The sequence below is a fragment of the Cryptomeria japonica genome, unplaced genomic scaffold (assembly GCF_030272615.1).
Source record: "Cryptomeria japonica unplaced genomic scaffold, Sugi_1.0 HiC_scaffold_253, whole genome shotgun sequence".
NCBI lineage: Eukaryota > Viridiplantae > Streptophyta > Pinopsida > Cupressales > Cupressaceae > Cryptomeria > Cryptomeria japonica.
Window position 1 is genome coordinate 175001 of NW_026729075.1, and position 12546 is coordinate 187546.

General features: G+C 63.4%; 2 non-coding genes across 2 annotated transcripts; both read right to left on the reverse strand.

Annotated features, from left to right (window-relative positions):
• Positions 1 to 4152: 4152 nt before the first annotated feature.
• LOC131869579 (5S ribosomal RNA) lies at positions 4153 to 4271 on the reverse strand. The gene has a single exon (XR_009367961.1). It is a non-coding gene; the product is annotated as a 5S ribosomal RNA (ribosomal RNA).
• A 7822-nt stretch (positions 4272 to 12093) lies between these two features.
• Positions 12094 to 12212, reverse strand: LOC131869602 (5S ribosomal RNA). The gene has a single exon (XR_009367984.1). It is a non-coding gene; the product is annotated as a 5S ribosomal RNA (ribosomal RNA).
• Between the last annotated feature and the right edge of the window lie 334 nt (positions 12213 to 12546).

Here is a 12546-nt window from a genome sequence, read left to right on the forward strand (position 1 = left end):
TCCAAGGTGCGGCGTGCACGAAGTCCGAGCCCGGTTTGCCCCGGGTGCGCACCTCGCGTGCACCTTCGCCGGGGTGAGCACCTTGGTGTGCAGACCTTGGTTGGGTTGCGCGCCCTGGTGCGCACCAAGGAGCGCTCTGAAGTGTGCTCCAAGGTGCGGCGTGCACGAAGTCGGAGCCCGGTTTGCCCCGGGTGTGCACCTCGGGTGCGCACCTCGCGTGCACCTTCGCTGCGGTGGGCACCTTGGCTGGGTTGCGCGCCTTGGTGGGCACCTTGGTGCGCACAACTTGCCTGGGCTGCGCACCAGGAAGGGCTCAAGATGGCACCCGCGTTCCGTTTTTTTCACTATCTTTCAGAACGGAAATTTTAAAATCTCGTTTTTTTTTGCCTTTTCTGGAAATTAGTGAAGGCAGCGCATCAAAGGTGCGCAACGCTGGTGCGAACCTGGGAGCGCTCCGATGTGTGCTCCAAGGTGCGGCGTGCACGAAGTCGGACCCCGGTTTGCCCCGGGTGCGCACCTCGCGTGCACCTTGGTGCGCACACCTTGGCTGGGTTGCGCGCCCTGGTGGGCACCATGGTGCGCACCAAGGAGCGCTCCGAAGTGTGCTCCAAGGTGCGGCGTGCACGAAGTCGGAGCCCGGTTTGCCCCGGGTGCGCACCTCGCGTGCACCTTCGCCGCGGTGGGCACCATGGCGTGCACGAAGTCGGAGCCCGGTTTGCCCCGGGTGCGCACCTCGCGTGCACCTTCGCCGGGGTGGGCACCTTGGTGTGCAGACCTTGGCTGGGTTGCGCGCCCTGGTGGGCACCATGGTGCGCACCAAGGAGCGCTCCGAAGTGTGCTCCAAGGTGCGGCCTGCACGAAGTCGGAGCCCGGTTTGCCCCGGGTGTGCACCTCGGGTGGGCACCTTGGTGCGCATGCCTTGCCTGGGCTGCGCACCAGGGCGGGCTCAAGATGGCACCCGCGTTCCTTTTTTTTCACTATCTTTCAAAACGGAAATTTTAAAATCTCATTTTTTTTTGCCTTTTTCTGGAAATTAGTGAAGGCAGCGCATCAAAGGTGCGCACCTCGCTGCCCACCACGGTGCGCAACGCCGGTGGGCACCCGGGAGTGCTTCGAAGTGTGCTCCAAGGTGCTGCGTGCACGTTGTCGGAGCCCGGTTTGCCCCGGGTGCGCACCTCGCGTGCACCTTCGTCGGGGTGGGCACCTTGGCTGGGTTTGCCCCGGCTGCGCTCCGAAGCGGGGTTATTGGAGCGCCGCCTCTTTTTTTGTCGGAGCGTTTGGTGGGGTTTCTCGCATTGGCTCTTCCGAGGCCCGGTTGCCACCCTGGCGCGCACGAAGTCGGAAGTAGGGTTAATTGCCCGGGTGCGCACCTTTGCCAGGGTGGGCACCTTACCTGGGCTGCGCACCAGGGCGGGCTCAAGATGGCACGCGCGTTCCGTTTTTTTCACTATCTTTCAAAACGGAAATTTTAAAATCTCCTTTTTTTTTTGCCTTTTCTGGAAATTAGTGAAGGCAGCGCATCAAAGGTGCGCACCTCGCTGCCCACCTTGGTGTGCTCTGAGGTGCGCACCCGGGAGCGCTACGAAGTGTGCTCCAAGGTGCGGCGTGCACGTTGTCGGAGCCCGGTTTGCCCCGGGTGCGCACCTCGCCTGCACCTTGGCCGGGGTGGGCACCTTGGCTGGGTTTGCCCAGGGTGCGCTCCGAAGCGGGGTTACTGGAGCGCCCCCTCTTTTTTTGTCAGAGCGTTTGGTGGGGTTTCTCGCATTGGCTCTTCCCAGGCCCGGTTGTTGGGTGCGCTCCCACCCTGGCGCGCGCGAAGTTGGAAGTTGGGTTAATTGCCCGGGCGCGCACCTTCGCCAGGGTGGGCACCTTGGTGCGCACACCTTGGCTGGGCTGCGCACCAGGGCGGGCTCAAGATGGCACCAGCATTCCCTTTTTCTCACTATCTTTCAAAACGGAAATTTTAAAATCTCGTTTTTTTTTTGCCTTTTATGGAAATTAGTGAAGGCATCGCATCAAAGGTGCGCACCTCGCTGCCCACCTTGGTGTGCTCCGAGGTGCCCACCACGGTGCGCAACGCCGGTGCGAACCCGGGAGCGCCCCGATGTGTGCTCCAAGGTGCGGCGTGCACGAAGTCGGACCCCGGTTTGCCCCGGGTGCGCACCTCGCGTGCACCTTGGTGCGCACACCTTGGCTGGGTTGCGCGGCCTGGTGGGCACCATGGTGCGCACCAAGGAGCGCTCCGAAGTGTGCTCCAAGGTGCGGCGTGCACGAAGTCGGAGCCCGGTTTGCCCCGGGTACGCACCTTCGCCGGGGTGGGCACCTCGGCTGGGTTGCGCGCCCTGGTGCGCACCAAGGAGCGCTCCGAAGTGTGCTCCAAGGTGCGGCGTGCACGAAGTCGGAGCCCGGTTTGCCCCGGGTGCGCACCTCGCGTGCACCTTCGGCGGGGTTGCGCGCCCTGGTGGGCACCATGGTGCGCACCAAGGAGCGCTCCGAAGTGTGCTCCAAGGTGCGGCGTGCACGAAGTCGGAGCCCGGTTTGCCCCGGGTGCGCACCTCGCGTGCACCTTCGGCGGGGTTGCGCGCCCTGGTGGGCACCATGGTGCGCACCAAGGAGCGCTCCGAAGTGTGCTCCAAGGTGCGGCGTGCACGAAGTCGGAGCCCGGTTTGCCCCGGGTGCGCACCTCGCGTGCACCTTCGCCGCGGTGGGCACCATGGCGTGCACGAAGTCGGAGCCCGGTTTGCCCCGGGTGCGCACCTCGCGTGCACCTTCGCCGGGGTGGGCACCTCGGCTGGGTTGCGCGCCCTGGTGCGCACCAAGGAGCGCTCCGAAGTGTGCTCCAAGGTGCGGCGTGCACGAAGTCGGAGCCCGGTTTGCCCCGGGTGCGCACCTCGCGTGCACCTTCGCCAGGGTGGGCACCTCGGTGCGCACACCTTCTCAATGTTTTCTTGCCTTTTCTGGAAATTGGTGAAGGCAGCGCATCAAAGGTGCGCACCTCGGTGTGCTCCGAGGTGCGAACCCGAGAGCGCTCCGAGGTGCCCACGAAGTCGAAAGTCGGGTTAATTGCATTGTTTTCCCCGGGTGCGCTCCGAGGTGCGCAACATCGGCGCGCACCAAGGAGGGCTCCGAAGTGTGCTCCAAGGTGCGCACGATGGCGTGCACCTCTGGTGCGCACGATTCGGAGCTCGGTTTGACCGGGGTGCGCACACCTTGGCTGGGTTGCGCACCTTTTGTGCGCTCCAAGGTGCGCACGAAGTCGGAGCTCGGTTTGCCCCGGGTGCGCACCTTCGCCAGGGTGCGCACCTTGATGCGCACGCCTTGGCTGGGCTGCGCACCTTGGTGGGCGCCATGGTGCGCACCTTTCGTGCGCTCCAAGGTGCGCACGAAGTCGGAGCTCGGTTTGCCCCGGGTGCGCACCTTGGTGGGCGCCATGGTGCACTCCGAGGTGCCCAAGATTGGTGCGCACCAAGGAGCGCTCCGAAGTGCGCTCCAAGGTGCGCGCGAAGTCGAAAGTTGGGTTAATTGTCCGGTTTGCCTCGGGTGCGCACCTTGCGTGCACCTTCGCCAGGGTGGGCGCCTTGGTGCGCACACCTTGGCTGGGCTGCGCACACCTTGGCACCCGCGTTTCCTTCATTTTAAATTTTTTTTTTTTACAATCTCTCAAGTGGGAAATTCTATAATCTCAACTTTTTTTGCCTTTTCAGGAAACTTTTGAATGGAGCGCATCATTGGTGCGCTCCGAAGTGTGCTCCAAAGCTCTCTCCAGCTGCGTGCACCTGCCCCGGCCGCGCACCCGGCCCCGCCCAGCTTCGCTCACCTGTCCCGGGCGTCTGGTGCGGAACCTTAGAGTAAGAAACATCACCGTGCACCTTGGCCAACGTGCGCGACTCGACCGAGCGCGCACTGGCCGAGGTGCACACCGATTTCACCTGGGTGCGCGCGCAGCACCTCGGGCGCACCGGGGTGCGCGCACAACGCCCGGGTTGCACCGTGGCCTGTGTGCTCGGGGCGCCTCGGGTGCGCGCTCGGTGTCGCCCCCGCGCGCGCGGTAGTGCGGGCAGCGCACCCCGGCCCGGCCCGGCCCCGACGAGAACGCAAACGGGCAAAAGGTTTATTCAAATAGCATTGCGATGCCCGGCGAAAAACTAAAAATGGGTGCAACACCGGGACTTCCCGGGAGGTCACCCATCCCAGTACTACTCCGGCCCAAGCGCGCTTAACTGCGGAGTTCTGATGGGATCCGGTGCACTAACGCTGGTATGATCGCACCCGTTATGAGCTTGTCGCAGTGTGTACTTAGCAAACCGCGACCCACGTGCGAATCCACCCCGGCCACCCACCCCCGTCGAGGTGCACACCCTCCCTCGCGAAGTGCGCCCCGTTCGCCAAGTGTGAGCCCTGCCCGGGTGCGCGCACCTTGCTAGGGCGTCGGGTGTGCACCCGGCCCGGCCTACGTGCGTGCACCTGTAGGGGGCGTCGTGTGCGTGCAGTGTCCCGTCTGCAACGCGGTGCCCACACACCACCTCGGGCGCAACGACCTGCGCTCACATGTGGGCCGAGTGCACCTTGGTGCATGTTCGGGGCGCCTCGGGTGCACGCTCGATCTTGCCCCGGTGCACCAAGGCGCTCGGTTTGCCCCGGGTGCGCACTTGGTGCAAGGTGGGCACCCAAAATAGGGATCAAGCACCAAAACACAAGTTTCGGGATGCAAAATGGGACCCAAGGACCACAAATGCGTTCCAAGACCCATGATGGGTCCACGAGAACAAAAATGTGTTCCGAGACTTAATAAACAAATATTGGGTTTTAGGAGAAGAAACATGCTCTGATGCCCAAAACGAGAATCGACCCCGAAAAGGCCACAGGCCAAAAGTGGGATGCGAGACAAAAAAAAATGGGACCCGAGGACCAAAATTGGGTTCCCAGGTCGAAGACAGGGCAACCGGACAAGAAACGACCTCTAAGGCTCGAAATGAGTCCCGACGACTAAAACTTGACAAGAAGCACCCATCAGGCACCCAACTCGACACCCATGGGATGCCGACCCACCCGGGCTTCCACCTAGCACACCTTGGCACCCACCCACCCTCGCACCCAACCTCGCACCCAACTTAGCACCTTTGAACCCACATTGGCACTCACCCTGACCCTGGCACCTTGGAACCCACATTGGCACTCACCTTGACCCTGGCACCCACCTTTGCACTCACCTTGGGACCCACCCTGGCTCCCACCTCGGCACCCACCCAGACACCCACCTTGGTTCCTTGGCACCCACCTTGGATCCTTGGCACCCACCCCGACACCCACCTTGGCACGCAACTTGGCTACTTGCCACCCACCTTGGCTCCTTGACGCCCACCCCGACAACCACCCCGTGACCTACCCTGGCTAGGGTTGGTGCACACCCACCCTGGTGCCCACCTTGGCACCCACCCTATGACCCACCTTGGCACGCACCTTAGTACCCACCCCGTTACCCACCCTAGGACCCACCCCGTGACCCACCTTGGCCAGGGTGGGTGCCTTGGTGCGCACAACTTGCCTGGGCTGCACACCAGGGCGGGCTCAAGATGGCACCCGCGTTCCGTTTTTTTCACTATCTTTCAAAACGGAAATTTTAAAATCTCATTTTTTTCTTTTTTTTGCCTTTTCTGGAAATTAGTGAAGGCAGCGCATCAAAGGTGCGCAATGCTGGTGCGAACCCGGGAGCGCTCCGATGTGTGCTCCAAGGTGCGGCGTGCACGAAGTCCGAGCCCGGTTTGCCCCGGGTGCGCACCTCGCGTGCACCTTCGCCGGGGTGAGCACCTTGGCTGGGTTGCGCGCCCTGGTGCGTACCAAGGAGCGCTCTGAAGTGTGCTCCAAGGTGCGGCGTGCACGAAGTCGGAGCCCGGTTTGCCCCGGGTGTGCACCTCGGGTGCGCACCTCGCGTGCACCTTCGCTGCGGTGGGCACCTTGGCTGGGTTGCGCGCCTTGGTGGGCACCATGCAGTGCACGAAGTCGGAGCCCGGTTTGCCCCGGGCGCGCACCTCCGCCAGGGTGGGCACCTTGGTGCGCACAACTTGCCTGGGCTGCGCATCAGGAAGGGCTCAAGATGGCACCCGCGTTCCGTTTTTTTCACTATCTTTCAGAACGGAAATTTTAAAATATCGTTTTTTTTTGCCTTTTCTGGAAATTAGTGAAGGCAGCGCATCAAAGGTGCGCAACGCTGGTGCGAACCTGGGAGCGCTCCGATGTGTGCTCCAAGGTGCGGCGTGCACGAAGTCGGAGCCCGGTTTGCCTCGGGTGCGCCCTGGTGGGCACCATGGTGCGCACCAAGGAGCGCTCCGAAGTGTGCTCCAAGGTGCGGCCTGCACGAAGTCGGAGCCCGGTTTGCCCCGGGTGTGCACCTCGGGTGGGCACCTTGGTGCGCATGCCTTGCCTGGGCTGCGCACCAGGGCGGGCTCAAGATGGCACCCGCGTTCCTTTTTTTTCACTATCTTTCAAAACGGAAATTTTAAAATCTCATTTTTTTTTGCCTTTTTCTGGAAATTAGTGAAGGCAGCGCATCAAAGGTGCGCACCTCGCTGCCCACCACGGTGCGCAACGCCGGTGGGCACCCGGGAGTGCTTCGAAGTGTGCTCCAAGGTGCTGCGTGCACGTTGTCGGAGCCCGGTTTGCCCCGGGTGCGCACCTCGCGTGCACCTTCGTCGGGGTGGGCACCTTGGCTTGGTTTGCCCCGGCTGCGCTCCGAAGCGGGGTTATTGGAGCGCCGCCTCTTTTTTTGTCGGAGCGTTTGGTGGGGTTTCTCGCATTGGCTCTTCCGAGGCCCGGTTGCCACCCTGGCGCGCACGAAGTCGGAAGTAGGGTTAATTGCCCGGGTGCGCACCTTTGCCAGGGTGGCACCTTACCTGGGCTGCGCACCAGGGCGGGCTCAAGATGGCACGCGCGTTCCGTTTTTTTCACTATCTTTCAAAACGGAAATTTTAAAATCTCCTTTTTTTTTTGCCTTTTCTGGAAATTAGTGAAGGCAGCGCATCAAAGGTGCGCACCTCGCTGCCCACCTTGGTGTGCTCTGAGGTGCGCACCCGGGAGCGCTACGAAGTGTGCTCCAAGGTGCGGCGTGCACGTTGTCGGAGCCCGGTTTGCCCCGGGTGCGCACCTCGCCTGCACCTTGGCCGGGGTGGGCACCTTGGCTGGGTTTGCCCAGGGTGCGCTCCGAAGCGGGGTTACTGGAGCGCCCCCTCTTTTTTTGTCAGAGAGTTTGGTGGGGTTTCTCGCATTGGCTCTTCCCAGGCCCGGTTGTTGGGTGCGCTCCCACCCTGGCGCGCGCGAAGTTGGAAGTTGGGTTAATTGCCCGGGCGCGCACCTTCGCCAGGGTGGGCACCTTGGTGCGCAAACCTTGGCTGGGCTGCGCACCAGGGCGGGCTCAAGATGGCACCAGCATTCCCTTTTTCTCACTATCTTTCAAAACGGAAATTTTAAAATCTCGTTTTTTTTTTGCCTTTTATGGAAATTAGTGAAGGCATCGCATCAAAGGTGCGCACCTCGCTGCCCACCTTGGTGTGCTCCGAGGTGCCCACCACGGTGCGCAACGCCGGTGCGAACCCGGGAGCGCCCCGATGTGTGCTCCAAGGTGCGGCGTGCACGAAGTCGGACCCCGGTTTGCCCCGGGTGCGCACCTCGCGTGCACCTTGGTGCGCACACCTTGGCTGGGTTGCGCGGCCTGGTGGGCACCATGGTGCGCACCAAGGAGCGCTCCGAAGTGTGCTCCAAGGTGCGGCGTGCACGAAGTCGGAGCCCGGTTTGCCCCGGGTGCGCACCTTCGCCGCGGTGGGCACCATGGCGTGCACGAAGTCGGAGCCCGGTTTGCCCCGGGTGCGCACCTCGCGTGCACCTTCGCCGGGGTGGGCACCTCGGCTGGGTTGCGCGCCCTGGTGCGCACCAAGGAGCGCTCTGAAGTGTGCTCCAAGGTGCGGCGTGCACGAAGTCGGAGCCCGGTTTGCCCCGGGTGTGCACCTCGGGTGCGCACCTCGCGTGCACCTTCGCTGCGGTGGGCACCTTGGCTGGGTTGCGCGCCTTGGTGGGCACCATGCAGTGCACGAAGTCGGAGCCCGGATTGCCCCGGGCGCGCACCTCCGCCAGGGTGGGCACCTTGGTGCGCACAACTTGCCTGGGCTGCGCACCAGGAAGGGCTCAAGATGGCACCCGCGTTCCGTTTTTTTCACTATCTTTCAGAACGGAAATTTTAAAATCTCGTTTTTTTTTGCCTTTTCTTGAAATTAGTGAAGGCAGCGCATCAAAGGTGCGCAACGCTGGTGCGAACCTGGGAGCGCTCCGATGTGTGCTCCAAGGTGCGGCGTGCACGAAGTCGGACCCCGGTTTGCCCCGGGTGCGCACCTCGCGTGCACCTTGGTGCGCACACCTTGGCTGGGTTGCGCGCCCTGGTGGGCACCATGGTGCGCACCAAGGAGCGCTCCGAAGTGTGCTCCAAGGTGCGGCGTGCACGAAGTCGGAGCCCGGTTTGCCCCGGGTGCGCACCTCGCGTGCACCTTCGCCGCGGTGGGCACCATGGCGTGCACGAAGTCGGAGCCCGGTTTGCCCCGGGTGCGCACCTCGCGTGCACCTTCGCCGGGGTGGGCACCTTGGTGTGCAGACCTTGGCTGGGTTGCGCGCCCTGGTGGGCACCATGGTGCGCACCAAGGAGCGCTCCGAAGTGTGCTCCAAGGTGCGGCCTGCACGAAGTCGGAGCCCGGTTTGCCCCGGGTGTGCACCTCGGGTGGGCACCTTGGTGCGCATGCCTTGCCTGGGCTGCGCACCAGGGCGGGCTCAAGATGGCACCCGCGTTCCTTTTTTTTCACTATCTTTCAAAACGGAAATTTTAAAATCTCATTTTTTTTTGCCTTTTTCTGGAAATTAGTGAAGGCAGCGCATCAAAGGTGCGCACCTCGCTGCCCACCACGGTGCGCAACGCCGGTGGGCACCCGGGAGTGCTTCGAAGTGTGCTCCAAGGTGCTGCGTGCACGTTGTCGGAGCCCGGTTTGCCCCGGGTGCGCACCTCGCGTGCACCTTCGTCGGGGTGGGCACCTTGGCTGGGTTTGCCCCGGCTGCGCTCCGAAGCGGGGTTATTGGAGCGCCGCCTCTTTTTTTGTCGGAGCGTTTGGTGGGGTTTCTCGCATTGGCTCTTCCGAGGCCCGGTTGCCACCCTGGCGCGCACGAAGTCGGAAGTAGGGTTAATTGCCCGGGTGCGCACCTTTGCCAGGGTGGGCACCTTACCTGGGCTGCGCACCAGGGCGGGCTCAAGATGGCACGCGCGTTCCGTTTTTTTCACTATCTTTCAAAACGGAAATTTTAAAATCTCCTTTTTTTTTTGCCTTTTCTGGAAATTAGTGAAGGCAGCGCATCAAAGGTGCGCACCTCGCTGCCCACCTTGGTGTGCTCTGAGGTGCGCACCCGGGAGCGCTACGAAGTGTGCTCCAAGGTGCGGCGTGCACGTTGTCGGAGCCCGGTTTGCCCCGGGTGCGCACCTCGCCTGCACCTTGGCCGGGGTGGGCACCTTGGCTGGGTTTGCCCAGGGTGCGCTCCGAAGCGGGGTTACTGGAGCGCCCCCTCTTTTTTTGTCAGAGCGTTTGGTGGGGTTTCTCGCATTGGCTCTTCCCAGGCCCGGTTGTTGGGTGCGCTCCCACCCTGGCGCGCGCGAAGTTGGAAGTTGGGTTAATTGCCCGGGCGCGCACCTTCGCCAGGGTGGGCACCTTGGTGCGCACACCTTGGCTGGGCTGCGCACCAGGGCGGGCTCAAGATGGCACCAGCATTCCCTTTTTCTCACTATCTTTCAAAACGGAAATTTTAAAATCTCGTTTTTTTTTTGCCTTTTATGGAAATTAGTGAAGGCATCGCATCAAAGGTGCGCACCTCGCTGCCCACCTTGGTGTGCTCCGAGGTGCCCACCACGGTGCGCAACGCCGGTGCGAACCCGGGAGCGCCCCGATGTGTGCTCCAAGGTGCGGCGTGCACGAAGTCGGACCCCGGTTTGCCCCGGGTGCGCACCTCGCGTGCACCTTGGTGCGCACACCTTGGCTGGGTTGCGCGGCCTGGTGGGCACCATGGTGCGCACCAAGGAGCGCTCCGAAGTGTGCTCCAAGGTGCGGCGTGCACGAAGTCGGAGCCCGGTTTGCCCCGGGTACGCACCTCGCGTGCACCTTCGCCGGGGTGGGCACCTCGGCTGGGTTGCGCGCCCTGGTGCGCACCAAGGAGCGCTCCGAAGTGTGCTCCAAGGTGCGGCGTGCACGAAGTCGGAGCCCGGTTTGCCCCGGGTGCGCACCTTCGCCGCGGTGCGCACCATGGCGTGCACGAAGTCGGAGCCCGGTTTGCCCCGGGTGCGCACCTCGCGTGCACCTTCGGCGGGGTTGCGCGCCCTGGTGGGCACCATGGTGCGCACCAAGGAGCGCTCCGAAGTGTGCTCCAAGGTGCGGCGTGCACGAAGTCGGAGCCCGGTTTGCCCCGGGTGCGCACCTCGCGTGCACCTTCGCCGGGGTGGGCACCTCGGCTGGGTTGCGCGCCCTGGTGCGCACCAAGGAGCGCTCCGAAGTGTGCTCCAAGGTGCGGCGTGCACGAAGTCGGAGCCCGGTTTGCCCCGGGTGCGCACCTCGCGTGCACCTTCGCCGCGGTGGGCACCATGGCGTGCACGAAGTCGGAGCCCGGTTTGCCCCGGGTGCGCACCTCGCGTGCACCTTCGCCGGGGTGGGCACCTCGGCTGGGTTGCGCGCCCTGGTGCGCACCAAGGAGCGCTCCGAAGTGTGCTCCAAGGTGCGGCGTGCACGAAGTCGGAGCCCGGTTTGCCCCGGGTGCGCACCTCGCGTGCACCTTCGCCAGGGTGGGCACCTCGGTGCGCACACCTTCTCAATGTTTTCTTGCCTTTTCTGGAAATTGGTGAAGGCAGCGCATCAAAGGTGCGCACCTCGGTGTGCTCCGAGGTGCGAACCCGAGAGCGCTCCGAGGTGCCCACGAAGTCGAAAGTCGGGTTAATTGCATTGTTTTCCCCGGGTGCGCTCCGAGGTGCGCAACATCGGCGCGCACCAAGGAGGGCTCCGAAGTGTGCTCCAAGGTGCGCACGATGGCGTGCACCTCTGGTGCGCACGATTCGGAGCTCGGTTTGACCGGGGTGCGCACACCTTGGCTGGGTTGCGCACCTTTTGTGCGCTCCAAGGTGCGCACGAAGTCGGAGCTCGGTTTGCCCCGGGTGCGCACCTTCGCCAGGGTGCGCACCTTGATGCGCACGCCTTGGCTGGGCTGCGCACCTTGGTGGGCGCCATGGTGCGCACCTTTCGTGCGCTCCAAGGTGCGCACGAAGTCGGAGCTCGGTTTGCCCCGGGTGCGCACCTTGGTGGGCGCCATGGTGCACTCCGAGGTGCCCAAGATTGGTGCGCACCAAGGAGCGCTCCGAAGTGCGCTCCAAGGTGCGCGCGAAGTCGAAAGTTGGGTTAATTGTCCGGTTTGCCTCGGGTGCGCACCTTGCGTGCACCTTCGCCAGGGTGGGCGCCTTGGTGCGCACACCTTGGCTGGGCTGCGCACACCTTGGCACCCGCGTTTCCTTCATTTTAAATTTTTTTTTTTTACAATCTCTCAAGTGGGAAATTCTATAATCTCAACTTTTTTTGCCTTTTCAGGAAACTTTTGAATGGAGCGCATCATTGGTGCGCTCCGAAGTGTGCTCCAAAGCTCTCTCCAGCTGCGTGCACCTGCCCCGGCCGCGCACCCGGCCCCGCCCAGCTTCGCTCACCTGTCCCGGGCGTCTGGTGCGGAACCTTAGAGTAAGAAACATCACCGTGCACCTTGGCCAACGTGCGCGACTCGACCGAGCGCGCACTGGCCGAGGTGCACACCGATTTCACCTGGGTGCGCGCGCAGCACCTCGGGCGCACCGGGGTGCGCGCACAACGCCCGGGTTGCACCGTGGCCTGTGTGCTCGGGGTGCCTCGGGTGCGCGCTCGGTGTCGCCCCCGCGCGCGCGGTAGTGCGGGCAGCGCACCCCGGCCCGACCCGGCCCCGACGAGAACGCAAACGGGCAAAAGGTTTATTCAAATAGCATTGCGACGCCCGGCGAAAAACTAAAAAAGGGTGCAACACCGGGACTTCCCGGGAGGTCACCCATCCCAGTACTACTCCGGCCCAAGCGCGCTTAACTGCGGAGTTCTGATGGGATCCGGTGCACTAATGCTGGTATGATCGCACCCGTTATGAGCTTGTCGCAGTGTGTACTTAGCAAACCGCGACCCACGTGCGAATCCACCCCGGCCACCCACCCCCGTCGAGGTGCACACCCTCCCTCGCGAAGTGCGCCCCGTTCGCCAAGTGTGAGCCCTGCCCGGGTGCGCGCACCTTGCTAGGGCGTCGGGTGTGCACCCGGCCCGGCCTACGTGCGTGCACCTGGAGGGGGCGTCGTGTGCGTGCAGTGTCCCGTCTGCAACGCGGTGCCCACACACCACCTCGGGCGCAACGACCTGCGCTCACATGTGGGCCGAGTGCACCTTGGTGCATGTTCGGGGCGCCTCGGGTGCACGCTCGATC